At 39.6% G+C, this 18,785-nt stretch overlaps 1 protein-coding gene across 1 annotated transcript in view; it reads left to right on the top strand.

Annotated features, from left to right (window-relative positions):
- Positions 1 to 18,785, top strand: part of PAG1 (phosphoprotein membrane anchor with glycosphingolipid microdomains 1) — a 147,130-nt gene that overhangs the window by 83,649 nt on the left and 44,696 nt on the right. The window contains exon 3 of the mRNA XM_061171837.1: positions 10,356 to 10,451. The gene's annotated coding sequence lies outside the window, so the exon portion shown is untranslated. The remainder of the gene's footprint in view (positions 1 to 10,355; positions 10,452 to 18,785) is intronic.

Below are 18,785 nucleotides of genomic sequence, written 5' to 3'. Positions count from 1 at the left end.
TTTCAAGGTTCGTCCGTGTTTTAGCATGTATCGGTACTTCATTTCATTTTATGGTCAAACAATATTCTTTCATATGGATATACTATATTGTGTTTATTCATTCACCAGTTGATGGACATTTCTACTGTTTCTATTCTGGGGCTATTATGGATAATGCTGCTATGAACATCCACATACAAGTTTTGTGTGGACTTAACGTTTTCATTTCTCTTGGTATATACCTAGGAGTGGAATTACTGGGTAAAATCACTCAATGTTTCACTTTTTGAGGAACAAACAGGCTGTTTTCAAAGTGGCTGTACCATTTTACATCCCCATCAGCCAGGTATGAGTGTTCTGATTTCTCCGCATCCTCGCCAACACTTGCTACTATCTTAGATTTTTCAATTATAGTCATCCTAGTGGGTATGAAGTGATATCTCATTGTGGTTTTGATTTGCATTTCCTTGATGAGGCATCTTTTCATGTGCTTATTTGGCCATATTTATTTGACGAAATGTCTATTCAAATCTTTTGCCTGTTTTTGGTTGGTTGGGTTGTCTTTTCATTATTGAGTTATAAGAGTTCTTTGCATATTCTAGATAAAAGTCCTGTATCAGATATGATTTACACATACATTTTTTCATTCCTTGGGTTGTCTTTTCACGTTCTTGATAGTATCCTTTAAAACATAAAAATGTTTTTAATTTTGATGAAACTTAAATTACCTATTTTTCTTTTGTTACTTGTGCTTTTGGTATTACATCTAAAATACCAGTGCCAAATCTGAACTTATGAAGATTTACCCCTATGTCTTCTTCTAAGAGTTTTGTAGTTTTAGTTCTTAAATTTAGGCATTTGATTCATTTTGAGTTAACTTTTTTATACAGTCTGAGTTGAGGATCCAACTCCATTCTTTGGCATGGGGCTATCAGTTGCCCCATAATCTTTTGCTGAAGAGACTGTTCTTTCCCCATTGAATAGTCTTGGCACCTTTGTCAAAAAATCAATTGGCCATAGATATATGGGTTTATTTTTGGGTGCTGAATTCTGTTCCACTGATCTAGATGTCTACCCTATGCTGGTACCACACTGTCTTGATTACTTTGTTTCCTTGGAATAAAAACATAACTCGTGAAATTCATGTTCTGAAAATGCAAAATTATGCACCATTTTTATGTTATTAACTTAGCTGTCAAATAATATGTTCAGTTTTAAAATCAGACTCTTTACTCCTGTCTAGTAATACAGATAGTATATGCAAACATATTATTTCCCATACCTATTAATAAGATTTGGCATTTTAAGAAAAATGTTTATTCTTTTCATTTTATTTTTTTCCTGTAGAAATTTGCTTTAGATAGTCAATCTTTCTCATATCTCTAACGAATTCAAGAGAGTTCTCTGGGATTGACAGTGACAACATGGGGAAGTGGAGAGGTTTGGAATCCACATCTAAATATATCTGTATGGCAGGAGTTCAGGAGGAGGTTTGATTTGAAATCTAATGAAAGACAGAAAGATGGCTTGAGAAAGGCTCTTGTCTGTCAAGCCCTTCACCCAGAGAAGCCCTGCCCTCTTAGTTTGCATGATTGACAAAGACCTGGAGTCGAGTTGGAGAAAGACCGCCCGTGACTATGTGTCTTGTTCTAATCTTTTTAGACTTATTTTTAAAAAAGAAAATAATAATGTAGCTGAATGCAGTGGGAAACAAAAGGTGGCCATGTCTCACTTGGTAACTGTCAGGGAAACAATTGATGTACCTAAAGACAATATAAATAATCTGCTGATTCTGCTATGGAAGAAAGCAACACTCAGTCTAAGAGATCATACGTGGTCCTAATAAAAGAACATCACTAGATGAAAATCTAGAAGGCTGGTGTTCTATTCAGTTTTTTATATTGTAAATCAGGAATTATATCTCAGTCTGTAAAACAATGCGTGGTTCTGAGTCTTAGACAACATCCAGGATATTCTCCTTGGAGATTCATTTATTTATTCATTTCATCCTTCTGCCCTCCTCCCTTTGTCACTGTACTTTTCATGGTATCTTATGTACAAGAGAGGTTCAGTACAGGAGATGTTTATTAGAGGATGGGAAGAGAATTGGAGAGGAAAGCGGGATGGAGAAAAGGCAGGGCACCAGACACAGAGCAGAAAAACAGATGGGAGATCAACTGAAGTCATTCCTGTGGTCTCCTCCATTCCCGCACATCTTCCCCATTTCCACAGTGGAACGGATGAAGGAACCGCTCAGGATTAGATCGGTGTGCCATTTGGGCCACACTGTTCATACTGCATCAAAGATACTGTTGTTCGTAAGACATTTTCACAATTAAATCACAGCTTACCTTACCTCGAAGCATACTCTTTTCAAATAAATCACTTGTTTTATCTCAAATTCAGACAACAGTTATTTGAATTTTTTTTTAAACATCTTTATTGAAGTATAATTGCTTTACAATGGTGTGTTAGCTTCTGCTTTATAACAAAGTGAATCAGTTATACATATACATATGTTCCCATATCTCTTCCCTCTTGCATCTCCCTCCCTCCCACCCTCCCCATCCCACCCCTCTAGGTGGTCACAAAGCACCGAGCTATCTCCCTGTGCTATGCGGCTGCTTCCCACTAGCTATCTATTTTACATTTGGTAGTGTATATATGTCCATGACACTCTCTCACCCTGTCACATCTCACCCTTCCCCCTCCCCATATCCTCAAGTCCATTCTCTAGTAGGTCTGTGTCTTTATTCCCATCTTGCCACTAGGTTCTTCATGACCTTTTTTTTTTTTTTCCTTAGATTCCATATATATGTGTTAGCATACTGTATTTGTTTTTCTCTTTCTGACTTACTTCACTCTGTATGACAGACTCTAACTCCATCCACCTCATTACAAACACCTCCATTTCATTTCTTTTTATGGCTGAGTAATATTCCATTGTATATATGTGCCACATCTTCTTTATCCATTCATCCGATGATGGACACCTAGGTTGCTTCCATGTCCTGGCTATCGTAAACAGAGCTGCAATGAATATTTTGGTACATGACTCTTTCTGAATTATGGTTTTCTCAGGGTATATGCCCAGTAGTGGGATTGCTGGGTCGTATGGTAGTTGTATTTTCAGTTTTTTAAGGAACCTCCATACTGTTCTCCATAGTGGCTGTATCAATTTACATTCCCACCAACAGTGCAAGAGTGTTCCCTTTTCTCCACACCCTCTCCAGCATTTATTGTTTCTAGATTTTTTGATGATGGCCATTCTGACCGGTGTGAGATGATACCTCATTGTAGTTTTGATTTGCATTTCTCTAACGATTAATGATGTTGAGCATTCTTTCATGTGTCTGTTGCCAATCTGTGTATCTTCTTTGGAGAAATGTCTATTTAGGTCTTCTGCCCATTTTTGGATTGGGTTGTTTGTTTTTTTGTTATTGAGCTGCATGAGCTGCTTGTAAATCTTGGAGATTAATCCTTTGTCAGTTGCTTCATTTGCAAATATTTTCTCCCATTCTGAGGGTTGTCTTTTGGTCTTGATTATGGTTTCCTTTGCTGTGCAAAAGCTTTTCAGTTTCATTAGGTCCCATTTGTTTATTTGTGTTTTTATTTCCATTTCTCTAGGAGCTGGGTCAAAAAGGATCTTGCTGTGATTTATGTCATAGAGTGTTCTGCCTATGTTTTCCTCTAAGAGTTTGATAGTGTCTGGGCTTACACTTAGGTCTTTAATCCATTTTGAGTTTATTTTTGTGTATGGTGTCAGGGAGTGTTCTAATTTCATACTTTTACATGTACCTGTCCAATTTTCCCAGCACCACTTATTGAAGAGGCTGTCTTTTCTCCACTGTATATGCTTGCCTCCTTTATCAAAGATAAGGTGACCATATGTGCGTGGGCTTATCTCTGGGCTTTCTATCCTGTTCCATTGATTTATATTTCTGTTTTTGTGCCAGTACCAAACTGTCTTGATTACTGTAGCTTTGTAATATAGTCTGAAGTCAGGGGAGCCTGATTCCTCCAGCTCCATTTTTCGTTCTCAAGATTGCTTTGGCTATTCGGGGTCTTTTGTGTTTCCATACAAATTGTGAAATTTTTTGTTCTAGTTCTGTGAAAAATGCCAGTGGTAGTTTGATAGGGATTGCATTGAATCTGTAGATTGCTTTGGGTAGCAGAGTCATTTTCACAATGTTGATTCTTCCAATCCAAGAACATGGTATATCTCTCCATCCATTTGTATCATCTTTAATTTCTTTCATCAGTGTCCTATAATTTTCTGCATACAGGTCTTTTGTCTCCCTAGGTAGGTTTATTCCTAGATATTTTATTCTTTTTGTTGCAATGGTAAATGGGAGTGTTTTCTTAATTTCACTTTCAGATTTTTCATCATTAGTATACAGGAATGCAAGAGATTTCTGTGCATTAATTTTGTATCCTGCTACTTTACCAAATTCATTGATTAGCTCTAGTAGTTTTCTGGTAGCATCTTTAGGATTCTCTATGTATAGTATCATGTCATCTGCAAACAGTGACAGCTTTACTTCTTCTTTTCCGATTTGGATTCCTTTTATTTCTTTTTCTTCTCTGATTGCTGTGGCTAACACTTCCAAAACTATGTTGAATAATAGTGGTGAGAGTGGACAACCTTGTCTTGTTCCTGATCTTAGTGGGAATGGTTTCAGTTTTTCACCATTGAGGACAATGTTGGCTGTGGGTTTGTCATATACGGCCTTTATTATGTTGAGGAAAGTTCCCTCTATGCCTACTTTCTGCAGGACTTTTATCATAAATGGGTGTTGAATTTTGTCGAAAGCTTTCTCTGCATCTATTGAGATGATCATATGGTTTTTCTCCTTCAATTTGTTAATATGATGTATCACGTTGATTGATTTGCGTATATTGAAGAATCCTTGCATTCCTGGAATAAACCCCACTTGATCATGGTGTATAATCCTTTTAATGTGTTGTTGGATTCTGTTTGCTAGTATTTTGTTGAGGATTTTTGCAGCTATGTTCATCAGTGATATTGGCCTGTAGTTTTCTTTCTTTGTGACATCTTTGTCTGGTTTTGGTATCAGGGTGATGGTGACCTCGTAGAATGAGTTGGGGAGTGTTCCTCCCTCTGCAATATTTTGGAAGAGTTTGAGAAGGATAGGTGTTAGCTCTTCTCTAAATGTTTGATAGAATTCGCCTGTGAAGCCATCTGGTCCTGGGCTTTTGTGTGTTGGAAGATTTTTAATCACAGTTTCAATTTCAGTGCTTGTGATTGGTCTGTTCATATTTTCTATTTCTTCCTGGTTCAGTCTTGGCAGGTTGTGCATTTCTAAGAATCTGTCCATTTCTTCCAGGTTGTCCATTTTATTGGCATAGAGTTGCTTGTAGTAATCTCTCATGATCGTTTGTATTTCTGCAGTGTCAGTGGTTACTTCTCCTTTTTCATTTCTAATTCTATTAATTTGAGTCTTCTCCCTTTTTCTCTTGATGAGTCTGGCTAATGGTTTATCAATTTTGTTTATCTTCTCAAAGAACCAGCTTTTAGTTTCAATGATTTTTGCTATTGTTTCCTTCATTTCTTTTTCATTTATTTCTGATCTGATCTTTATGATTTCTTTCCTTCTGCTAGCTTTGGGGTTTTTTTGTTCTTCTTTCTCTAATTGCTTAAGGTGCAAGGTTAGGGTGTTCCTTCGAGATGTTTCCTGTTTCTTGAGGTAGGCTTGTATTGCTATAAACTTCCCTCTTAGAACTGCTTTTGCTGCATCCCATAGGTTTTGGATCGTCGTGTCTCCATTGTCATTTGTTTCTAGGTATTTTTTGATTTCCCTTTGATTTCTTCAGTGATCACTTCGTTATTAAGTAGTGTATTGTGTAGCCTCCACGTATTTGTATTTTTTACAGATCTTTTCCTGTAATTGATATCTAGTGTCATAGTGTTGTGGTCGGAAAAGATACTTGATATGATTTCAATTTTCTTAAATTTATCAAGGCTTGATTTGTGACCCAAGATATGATCTATCGTGGAGAATGTTCCATGAACACTTGAGAAAAATGTGTATTCTGTTGTTTTTGGGTGGAATGTCCTATAAATATCAATTAAGTCCATCTTGTTTAATGTATCATTTAAAGCTTGTGTTTCCTTATTTATTTTCATTTTGGATGATCTGTCCATTGGTGAAAGTGGGGTATTATAGTCCCCTACTATGATTGTGTTACTGTCGATTTCCCCTTTTATGGCTGTTAGCATTTGCCTTATGTATTGAGGTGCTCCTATGTTGGGTGCATAAATATTTACAATTGTTATACCTTCCTCTTGGATCGATCCCTTGATCATTATATAGTGTCCTTCTTTGTCTCTTGTAATAGTCTTTATTTTAAAGTCTATTTTGTCTGATATGAGAATTGCTACTCCAGCTTTCTTTTGATTTCCATTTGCATGGAATATCTTTTTCCATCCCCTCACTTTCAGTCTGTATGTGTCTCTAGGTCTGAAGTGGGTCTCTTGTAGACAGCATATATATGGGTCTTGTTTTTGTATCCATTCAGCCAGTCTGTGTCTTTTGGTGGGAGCATTTAATCCATTTACATTTAAGGTAATTATCGATATGTATGTTCCTATTCCCATTTTCTTAAATGTTTTGGGTTTGTTATTGTAGGTGTTTTCCTTCTCTTGTGTTTCTTGCCTAGAGAAGTTCCTTTAGCATTTGTTGTAAAGCTGGTTTGGTGGTGCTGAACTCTCTCAGCTTTTGCTTGTCTGTAAAGGTTCTAATTTCTCCATCAAATCTGAATGAGATCCTTGCTGGGTAGAGTAATCTTGGTTGTAGGTTTTTCTCCTTCATCACTTTAAGTATATCCTGCCACTCCCTTCTGGCTTGCAGAGTTTCTGCTGAAAGATCAGCTGTTAACCTTATGGGGATGCCCTTGTGTGTTATTTGTTGTTTTTCCCTTGCTGCTTTTAATATGTTTTCTTTATATTTAATTTTTGATAGTTTGATTAATATGTGTCTTGGTGTGTTTCTCCTTGGATTTATCCTGTATGGGACTCTCTGTGCTTCCAGGACTTGATTAGCTATTTCCTTTCCCATATTAGGGAAGTTTTCAACTATAATCTCTTCAAATATTTTCTCAGTCCCTTTCTTTTTCTCTTCTTCTTCTGGGACCCCTATAATTCGAATGTTGGTGCGTTTAATGTTGTCCCAGAGGTCTCTGAGACTGTCCTCAGTTCTTTTCATTCTTTTTTCTTTATTCTGCTCTGCAGTAGTTATTTCCACCATTTTATCTTCCAGGTCACTTATCCGTTCTTCTGCCTCAGTTATTCTGCTATTGATCCCATCTAGAGTATTTTTAATTTCATTTATTGTGCTTTTCATCGTTGCTTGGTTCCTCTTTAGTTCTTCTACGTCCTTGTTAAATGTTTCTTGCATTTTGTCTATTCTATTTCCAAGATTTTGGATCATCCTTACTATCATTATTCTGAATTATTTTTCTGGTAGACTACCTATTTCCTCTTCATTTGTTAGGTCTGGTGTGTTTTGACCCTGCTCCTTCATCTGCTGTGTGTTTTACTGTCTTCTCATTTTGCTTATCTTACTGTGTTTGGGGTCTCCTTTTCACAGGCTGCATGTTCGTAGTTCCCGTTGTTTTTGGTATCTGTCCCCAGTGGCTAAGGTTGGTTCAGTGGGTTGTGTAGGTTTCCTGGTGGAGGGAACTAGTGCCTGTGTTCTGGTGGATGAGGCTGGATGTTGTCTTTCTGGTAGGCTCGTCCACGTCTGGTGGTGTGTTTTGGGGTGTCTGTGGCCTTATTATGATTTTAGGCAGCCTCTCTGTTAATGGATGGGGCTGTGTTCCTGTCTTGCTAGTTGTTTGGCATAGGGTGTCCAGCACTGTATCTTGCTGGTTGTTGAGTGAAGCTGGGTCTTGATGTTGAGATGGAGATCTCTGAGAGATTTTCGCTGTTTGGTATTACGTGGAGCTGGGAGGTCTCTTGTGGACCAGTGTCCTGAAGTTGGCTCTCCCACCTCAGAGGCACAGCCCTGATGCCTGGCTGGAGCACCAAGAGCCTTTCATCCACACGGCTCAGAATAAAAGGGAGAAAAAATGGAAAGAAAGAAAAAAAGAGGATAAAATAAAATAAAATAAAGCAATTATAATAAAAAATAAGAAAAAAATTATTAAGAATAAATTTATTAAGAAAAAAATTTTTTTTAATTTTTAAAAAGATTTATTAATTTTTTATACTAAAAATAAGAAAAAAATTATTAAGAAAAAATTTATTAAGAAAAAATTTTTTTTTAATTTTTTAAAATAAAAAATATGAAAAAACTTATTAAAAATTTTTTTTTAATTTTTTAAAAATAGAAAATAAGGAAAAAATTATTAAGAAAACATTTATTAGGGAAAAAAAGAAAAAAAAACAAAAACGGACGGACCTAACCCTAGGACTAACGGTGAGAGCAAAGCTATACAGACAAAATCTCACCCAGAAGCATACACATATACACTCACAAAAAAAGGAAAAGGGGAAAAGTTAATATATCCTGCTCCCAAAGTCCACCTCCTAAATTTGGGATGATTCGTTGTCTATTCAGGTATTCAACAGATGCAGGCACATCAAGTTGTTTGTGGAGCTTTAATCCGCTGCTTCTGAGGCTGCTGGGAGAGATTTCCCTTTCTCTTCTTTGTTCGTACAGCTCCCGGGGTTCAGCTTTGGATTTGGACCCGCCTCTGCATGTAGGTCCCCTGAGGGCGTCTGTTCCCCGCCCAGACAAAACGGGGTTAAAGGAGCAGCTGATTCGGGGGCTCTGGCTCAGTCAGGCCGGGGGGAGGGAGCGGTATGGAGGAGGCGGGGCGAGCCTGCGGCGGCAGAAGCCGGAGTGACGTTGCAGCAGCCTGAGGCGCGCCGTGCGCTCTCCCGGGGAAGTTGTCCCCAGGTTACGGGAGCCTAGCCGTGGCGGGCTGCACAGGCTCCCGGGAGGGGCGGCGTGGAGGATAACCTGTGCTCACCCACAGGCTTTTTGGTGGCGGCAGCAGCAGCCTTAGCGTCTCATGCCCGTCTCTGGGGTCCACGCTGATAGCCGCGGCTCGCGCCCATCTCTGGAGTTCGTTTAAGTGGCGCTCTGAATCCCCTCTCCTTGCACGCCGCGAAACAAAGAGGCAAGAAAAAGTCTCCTGCCTCTTCGGCAGCTGCAGACTTTTTCTCGGGCACCCTCCCGGCTAGTTGTGGTGCGCTAGCCCCTTCAGACTGTGTTCACGCAGCCAACCCCAGTCCTCTCCCTGGGATCCGACCGAAGCCCGCGCCTCAGCTCCCAGCCCCCGCCCGCCCCGGCGGGTGAGCAGACAAGCCTCTCGGGCTGGTGAGTGCTGCTCGGCGCCGAGCCTCTGTGCGGGAATCTCTCCATTTTTCCCTCTGCGTCCCTGTTGCTGTGGGATCCGCGCTGATAGCCGCGGCTCGCGCCCGTCTCTGGAGCTCGTTTAGGCGGCGCTCTGAATCCCCTCTCCTTGCGCGCCGCGAAACAAAGAGGCAAGAAAAAGTCTCTTGCCTCTTCGGCAGCTGCAGTCTTTTTCCCGGACTCCCTCCCGGCTAGCACCGAAGCCCGAGCCCCAGCTCCCAGGCCCCGCCCGCCCCGGCGGCTGAGCAGACGAGCCTCTCGGGCTGGTGAGTGCTGGTCGGCACCGCTCCTCTGTGCGGGAATCTCCGCTTTGCCCTCCGCACCAATGTGGCTGCGCTCTCCTCCGTGGCTCCGAAGCTTCCCCCCTCTGCTACCCGCAGTCTTTGCCCACGAAGGGGCTTCCTAGTGTGTGGAAACCTTTCCTCCTTCACAGCTCCCTCCCACTGGTGCAGGTCCCGTCCCTATTCTTTTGTCTCTGTTATTTCTTTTTTCTTTTGCCCTACCCAAGTACGTGGGGATTTTCTTGCCTTTTGGGAGGTCTGACGTCTTCTGCCAGCGTTCAGTAGGTGTTCTGTAGGAGCAGTTCCACGTGTAGATATATTTCTCATGTATCTGTGGGGAGGAAGGTGATCTCCGCGTCTTACTCTTCCGCCATCTTGCCCCTCCCCCCTATTTGAATTTTAGTATCACTACAATAACACATAGATTTCTTTGTCATAAAACTAGGAAAACTAGGGAAAGAGCGAGTAGATTGATGTGTATTTGATTAGACATTGACTTGGCTGCTATTTTGGAGAAATTTTTTTATTCATTCACTACTGTGTGTAGTTTTTCCTCTACTTTGTAGTTTGCTTTGTTCAGGAAGGAATATAAAGCTCAGTGTTTGGCATAAATGTGCCAGCATTTTACACTGAACTGGACCAGTATCTGACACAGTCTCTATCCATCTGTCTTTTTTTCTTTTTCCCTAACTTTTTTTCTCTTTGGTTATAGGCCAAGAAGGACGGGAGAACATTCACCACCACAACGTTTCAAAGGGAATACATTGCCAGCATTTTGAATACTTATTTGGACAAACATTTCTTCAAGGTAAATATTACGATTGTACTGATGATGGGGGCACATCATTAGAATTTGCAGATTGCAGTGGTAGCACACAAAGGCTTAATTGTTTAGTCTGGTACAAACCTAGAATGATAGGAGAGAAAGAAGGAGAGGGAGCCGGAGGGAAGAAAATAGCGCTGTTGGGATATCCTGCAGTCTCTTCTAAATGTGTTACCAGGAGAGTGCCGTCAGAATCTGGGAGCCCACTGAGCTGGACTCAAAATGTGTGGGAAAAAGGGGAGAAAGGGGAATCTGTATTTTTTTCTTCGTGTCAGTGTCTCTCAGATATTCATGAAAACAAAAGGCAGTGTGGTCTAATTGTAAAAATAGCATTTCTTCTTTTATGAGGAAAGAGTTGGGTAATTCCTTTCAGGGGTTAAAATAAGATATATGTTGTATTCACATCGCAAGGCGGAAAAAACCTGAATCATAGTATTTTACACCAACTAAGACTTACGAATATGGGAGAGTTTAAAAGAAATCTGTGTTCTTCTTTTATGAAAATACCTACTAAGTATATCTTTCATTGGCTGGTGATAAATGCTTCATGAATTATGGTCTTGTTTGGAACGTTATATTCGCAATGCCTCTTTTGGGGGGAGGGGAAGGGGTGTGTGTGTGTGTGTGTGTGTGTGTGTGTGTGTATGAGAGAGAGAGACAGAGACAGAGAGACAGAGACAGAATAAATATGAGACAGAGACACCAAAGAGAAATCTGTCAGCATCATACTGTATGTTTCAGAGAAGTAACTCCAGGCATTTTCTTTATGAATCATGAGCTTAGCGAGAGAGTAAAGATCTTCACAGAAGCAGCTGAATTCCTAGTCAACTCCATCACTCATGAATTAGCTGTCAATATTTTAACACAAATTGCTGTGTCATTTCTATGAAGTTCCCCTTTGCTGCTCAGTCTGTAGCTAAAAGCTGTTTTCGCCAGGCCCTGAAATTATAGCGGATGAACTGCCTCCTTCCTTCGAGAAAGATATTTGTGTGCACTCACACACAGAAATGCAAAAATCTACCATCCAGTTTCAAAGAAAATAAACTTGTCAACTTTCTCTGTTTAGCAGTTGATATAGCGTTGACAGTACTTAGTCCTGAGCTGGCCAGAATGCAATTCCAGATTGGCAGGGGGGGAAGAATGTTCTCCTCCCCAGTCCTCATCCTGCCTGCTCTCTTCTGAAGGGGTTGGGTCGGGGAAGTGGAGGCGGTACATTAGAGGAGAATTTTGTGATACTATTCATTCTCTGTTCTGACAGAGAAGACATTGTTTATTCACTGTAATTGGCTTGGCAGGAATCTGTGCTGTGCATACAGAATGGAAACATCGCAGAGCAGTGGGGAATCTCAAAATCCTAAGCAATGGATCAGCTTAGAGCTTTTTAAAAAAATATATTGTAATAGCCTCCATGACTGTAGATGCAAGTCATAATTTGGGGAGATAGTTTTCCTTGAAGTGATCGTTTGCTTCACAATTGCATTAGGCATGTCTCACATGGAAAAAGTCGTTAAGATAGCAGCCTGCCTATCGCAATACTGTAGTAACAAAAATTAAAATCATGAAAGGTGAGAAATACGTTCCAAACGCACTAGACCTGCTTTGAGATTGCTCCCTACATATTAGCATTCAGGTGTCGGTATCAACAAAAAATAACCCGTGCATGTCATCAGATGATTCACAGAAGCAAGTGGGAGCTGCCTGAGATAAGAGAAAAAAAGACACATTAAAAGATGTGCCTTGGGGTAAGAAGTGCCCCGCCAGAGACAGTGTGAGAGGACGCCATGCTCAGAATGTTCCAGAACTTTAAAGGCAACAACTGTAAAAGCCAAAGTTCAAAGCAGTATGCAAACCCTGCACTGGAAACTGAGCTGGCGGAAATGTAAACCCAGACGGAGGCCTGGGGTTTAGCTCTGCGTTTACCCCACTCTGCCACCTCCCTGAGCACAGCGCCAGGTGTCTGGGACTCGGGGGGGTGGTGTGTGTGTGTGTGTGCATTTGTGTTTCTCACCAGAGCAGATAAAGGTGTTGCCAGGCTGCAGGCTGCCATGTTCACAGACACAGCCCGTGAGCTGGTCCAGGGGAGCCCTGAGAGCAAGTGTGCCCAGCCACCCCAAGCCAAGTTCACCAGCCCCTTGTCCTTAGGCTCAGACAGAGATTTGTCATATTCCCCAATCTTGGCTGGTATCTGTAAGATCTCCCTGCATATTTTTTTTACAAGAACTATACGATATAAATTCTGACATTTCTAAAATTACAGTTATGATGACATCAGTGTACAGTCAGCTATTAGATGATAGCAAACCAGTCTCAGCTTTTTATGTAACTTATATAAGGATTAGTCTTACACACCTAATGAAGATCTTTTATTCTACCACTTAGGGCATCATTCATGTACATTACCTGCTTTGTTTTTTTTTTTAAAGAAATGTACATTTCCTTAAGACATATTTAACAATCTTTATAAATATATATTTATTAACCTTTTAAAAATATATAAAATATATTTATATGATGCTATTTTCAAGTAAGTACCAAAGACATCCAGAAAAATTAATCAAGATGTTACCGAACTGTTTCCCTCTATTGTGCCAATCTTTTGGGCACATGTATTTTGTCTGTTTTAAAACTAGTTTTATTTTATTATTTTTAACAACTGAGGTAAGGACTATGAAGGGAGGTGAGGCAGAGGCAGTACCAGCGGCTCCTGGGAGGCGCTGCCCGTGGAGCAGGAGGGGAGAGCCCTGAGAGACGCAGTTTGCAGGGCAATTGCTGGCCCACCTGTGATTCTGGCAGCCCTGCCTCTTGTTCTGCCTCCTTATTCCCATTCTGCTGGAATCTCTGGTAACTGTGCACGAGGCCTAATCATTAGTGTGTGCAAGTAACAGCTAGGCTCTCCATCACAGGCTACCTCAGCCCGCCAGAAAGTCAGCCTGTGCACCTCTGGAAGCAGCACCACCAAGCCTGGCCTCATTTGTATCCTTGTAATTAGTCAGGCCTGGCTGTCTCAAAACGAGGAGCACGAGGGTCTTGTTTTCACCAATGTTGTGTGTCATCTTTGTCTATTACGAAAGGAGACATATACCAATAGAGGGAAATTGGAGTAAACGCTTAACGATACTATTCTACTTAACCAACACATATTGCATGTACAGTGAGGCAAGCACTGGTCTCAGCCCTTTCCAAATATTAAATCACTTAATCCACCAGACTGCTCTACTACTACTACTATTATGATTATTCCCATTTTACTGAAAAGGCAGCTGAAGCTCAGAGAGGGTGAGTAACTTGTCCAAAGTCCCACAGGCGGTAAGGGCAGAGAGCACAGCAGCAGGGCCTCCTGTGCCGGAGTCTTGGCCTTAGGGCTCCGTGTGCCCGCCCCCAAGGTGGTGACTGTGCCACAGCAGATCTTGCTGAACTGTCACGTCCCTTTGGGGGTCTATAAACACACCTGCCAGTCTGCAGAGGTACACACGATGTGTGACATTGTTGGTTCTGGAACTGTACACCCTCTGTCTCTTGGTGTTTATGTCAGTGGAAGAAGGATTTGTAACACTGTCCTTCCAGAATTCAAAGTGGGTACGGATTAATGCTGCGTGGGAAACCCAGGCTTCCAGGCCCCGCCCCCCCGGGGCTGTCGGGTGAGCTGTACTGCACAGCATCACCCAACAGCACTGGGAGAAAGGCCAAGGGTGGTTGCCATCCCTCTTCCTCTGCACTTTTTCACTAGGTCCTGTACCTTGACGGATGGTGGCTCTGAGGGCAGCAGTGTTGCTGGACTTGACAACATTGAGAGAAGCCACTCTTCAGGCTGATGTGTCAATGAGTTGGACGTTTGACCGTTCCTCTCTGTCACCTGCCATGGGGAGTTAGATAGCTGCCTTGCCTTGCCTTAACCCTGACCTTCCCAAAGCGTGTTCCGAGGCGTGTTCATGGGTGCAGCTCTCCACAGTGCTTCTAGAAAAGAAAAGAAAGAAAAGTTTTTATTTATGATCAGATATATTTGACAGATGTGGTTTAAACAAAAATTGATCTACTTACTGCGGGTCTCTCAGAATCTTCTTCTGTCCCTCCAAAGCAAGATGTAGAAGGCAGAATTTCCTAAATTTCTTTTTCTCTCAGGTAGGGAGAAACGTCTAGTGACATCCCTTGGGTGGAGGAGAGACAAGAAAACCCAATGTCACAGGAGGTAATCAGGTATTAAGGAAAGACCAATACGCTACATTTGGGATTCCTAAATTCTAGCCCACATTTAAATATGGAGGATAGAATGGGGTTATCTCTAAGTTCTTTTCATCTTTATCAGCTGGAAACTTTGTTTATATTCTCCAAAAGGGTTTTCAAGAGTTAGACACAATATACAGCACATCAAGACAGAGTACGTTTTAAAAAGGTAGGGGTAAAATGAGGCACAAGGAATAGAAGGTAGGAAAGATGGGGGAAGGAGGGAGATTAGTGTGCAGAATGAATTCTGTGGAAGCCTTCATGGTTGATCTCAAAGAACGGAACGTTGTTCTATGTTTTCTAATGAACAGTTTTAAAAGAACTATGATCATAGATTCATGATTAACAGGGTCCTAAGCGAGGAACAAACAGATTTTCGCCGGAGAAACAGCTATTCCCAGTTTTGAGATCAAAATTTTCCCATGTTTTTTTAAAACTGTGGCCTTTTGGTCTTTTAGGTAGAAATTTTGTCTCTGTGACAGGCTGGTACCAAAGAGATTTGGAACCTCCATAGACATGCTTCAGAGGTAGCCATGGGTACCTCGCCTCATTTATTAAACATTACACTTTGCAGAGACCAACTCTGCTTTGGTGTACATGGGGATGTCTGAGTTCTGACTCCCTGGACTCTGGAGTCTTTTCCAGAACCCAGAGAGCTGTGTGATGGAGGCCCAAGGTTTGAGTCGCACTTCTGGGATGGACTCGTTTGTGTGATCTTTGTACATGGTCATCACATTCACTCTGCATTTCCAGGATCCTCATCCGTCTTCCTCATCCATCTCTAACTTTTTACCATTTGTCATAGCCTGGATCAGGGTTTCCCAATAGCCACTTGACAAAATCACTGGGAGTCAAAGGTGTCCCAGGGGTTTCACATTGTCCAGGGTGGTGAAGGTTCAAATCCAAGTCCTATTTTTAAAGTATTAGTAAATATCACAGACAGAAACCAAACTTATGGTTACCAAAGGGGAAAGCGGAGGGGGGAATGGGTTAGGAGTTTGGGATTAACATATACACACTAGTATATATAAAATAGATAACCAGCAAGGACCTACTGTATGGCACAGGGAACTATATTCAATATCTTGTAATAACCTATAATGAAAAAGAATCTGAGAAAAGAAAATATATGTACATGTATAACTAAATCACTTTGATGTACACCTGAAACTGACACAACACTGTAAATCAACTATATTTCAATAAAAGTTAAAATTAAAAAAATAAAAAAGAAAGTATTAGTAAATAAAGTGATTACATAAATATTTTTAAAGAACATAATACTGTTTGAGGACCCCTCAAGAGTATACAAAACCATCAGTGACAGTCAGGTGAGTAAGCACGCTTACGACACATGTGAACACTGCAAGCTCCCGTGGAGGTTTTAGTTTTAATTAGTCATAGATTGTTACCTTATACGTATCATGGATAGCTGATTTGTGAGACAATAAGCTTAAGAAGCATTGATATGATGTTATAAGCTGCAGTCATCTGGTCAAAATTCTTATATACTTTTCATAATGTTGGCCATGTTTTATTTCCTAAACTGGGTAGTGGTTACATGGGTGTTTATTGAATTATACTTTCTGTAAATCTTAAATATCTTAATATATTTGGTAGGTTTTATATTAGCCTATTAGGATATCTGTCTGGTATAAAATTCAATGTTAAAAAATGAAAAAGTAGTGACAATTATATACAGTTTGTCTTTTTATTTATCAGAAATAAACGTCATTCATACCCTTAATATATATGTCCTCACACTCCTCCTGATAAGCTACCAAAACAGTCAAATCAAATCAAATATATATTAATTGCAGAGAAATGCTTACAAACTGCCACCTAAAACTTTTTGTCTTATTGTTTTGTAAGTAAACACAAAATTATCATAGCTTGATTATTTTTGTTCAAAATGTATGATACCCAGACATATATTAATGAAAACAATTATTTTCTATTTTGATATCAGAATATATTCAATATAGTTTAAAACTTATATATTTGGTTCCCAAATCAATCATACACCAGTGTGCCTTTTCAAAAATTTGTCTGCAAGTCATGTGTTTTATGAGGTAATGAATGTAAAGTTAATTAAATAGCACATCACTTATTAAATAGGAAAAAGTCAAAATAGGATTATTAAAATTTATATTTAAATGACTATGATATTATAATCTTTAATAATAAGTTACCTAAAATCAAGTAATTTGGGACTTCCCTGGCAGTCCAGTGGTTAAGACTTGACCTTCCAATGCAGGGGGTGCGAGTTCAATCCCTTGTGGGAGAGCTAAGATCCCACATGCCTCGCTGCCAAAAAACCAAAACATAAAACAGAAGCAATATTGTAACAAATTCAAGAAAGACTTTACAAAAAATGGTCCACCTCAAAAAAAAATCTTTTAATTTTACTTAAGTCACTTCTTTCTTATATACCATAAAATGTTTAAATAATTAAAATATCTCCCATAGAGTTTTGCAAAATTGTCACTATTCAAGTCAAAACAGGTGAAAAAGCCTTTAATGAAGCCAGGAAAAGAGGTTGCAATAATTATTTGTAGTCAGTTTAAAGAGATTCTAGCCATTCTCCAGTAAACGACGGGTAATATGAGATCTAGTGATTTGCAGAAAGAAGATGAAAATCCAGTGGTATCGTCAGTTGTTTAGAAGAAAATGTGAATCCACTCTTGGCCGCCTGCCTTGCTCCATCCACATCAAATGAGCATCTCCTGTAGTTTCTTGCCCAGCTCTCAGTGAAAAGCAGCAATTACCTCTTCAAATGAGTACTAACCTCAAATGTGCTGTACAAATCCCTATACTATTTATGTTCTCTTTACTTATTGCAAGATATATATAGATACATATACTATTTTGAAATATTAACCATAAATAATGGCATTTTCCCTATTTATTATTCTTTTTACAACAAAGGATGCTTTCTTCCCAAGAGTCCTATTTTTCTTAATCAGGTAAAATTTCTTAGAGTTTAATTTCCCTGTATTCTTGGACATTGAGGCATTATTTGTACCATCTTATTTGGTGAGCTTATTAGTTTTCATGTTATGACTTCACTATTAACTTATTTTTATTACAGTAAATACATTTTACATCTATTATATCCAAATGAAGTTAACGAATTTCAAAATGATTTAAATCATCATTATTCTCCAACAATATTCATGTTGCTTGGCTGTTCTGTTAATTTAAAAATCCACTTCTCATTAGAGTAACTATTCTTTAATAAAACTTCAATAAAATTCTGAAGAAGAATTTCAGTGGATATGATCTAAGGAAAAATAAATATACATAAATGAAATATCTTTGCCATTTAATCGATGTACGCTACAACATTTCTCTGAATTGTAACTAGCTTTCATTTTCAAACTTTGGAAGAATGAGTCATTTGTAGGAGGAAGTTGATGCTAAAGAACTATGTTTGGCAACTTGAAGAACATTTTTAGCACTTGGATTTCCCTATTTATAGTACAGCATCAGGCAGAGTAAAATGTTTGGCATTTCTATAAGGGATGAAAAGTCTTTAACATTCTCTGTTGTGATCTAACAATTCATTTCAGAGTAAGATGAATGAGTCTTGTTTGGAAAATGTTTTATACAAATATTGGCAAGGAAACTGTGACCGCATTTCTGTGGATTTTAAAAATGCAGACTCCCCTAAATTAAATGATGATAAATTGCACAATATTACTTCTTTCTTCTGCATTACTATAGTTCTATGTGAAGTGCCTTTTATTACTCTGAACTCTCACACTCCTCTGCCCCATTCCTTGCTTTTTAGATTCCGTTAATCCATGTTGAAGTCAGAGACCATGATACTAGGTCCCTCCAAATGTCAAATTCTTTTTAACCTAAGCTTCCTCTTATCTACAGTGTTTTTCTCATAATTAAAACTCCAGATTACTTCATTAACATATACCCTTTTCTTTTACATTAGAGCACCTGAGAACAGTAATTTGTAGGATTTTGCCCTTAACTGGCTACATAGAAGAAGAGAGATAGTCATTCCCCACCCCCCCACACACACACACAGTTGAACTAATGAAAAATCAGAGCAAACTAAATGTAACGTGGGATCCTGGATGG

Source organism: Eubalaena glacialis, chromosome 17 (assembly GCF_028564815.1).
Source record: "Eubalaena glacialis isolate mEubGla1 chromosome 17, mEubGla1.1.hap2.+ XY, whole genome shotgun sequence".
Lineage (NCBI taxonomy): Eukaryota > Metazoa > Chordata > Mammalia > Artiodactyla > Balaenidae > Eubalaena > Eubalaena glacialis.
This window is presented reverse-complemented; position numbering and strand designations above follow the sequence as displayed.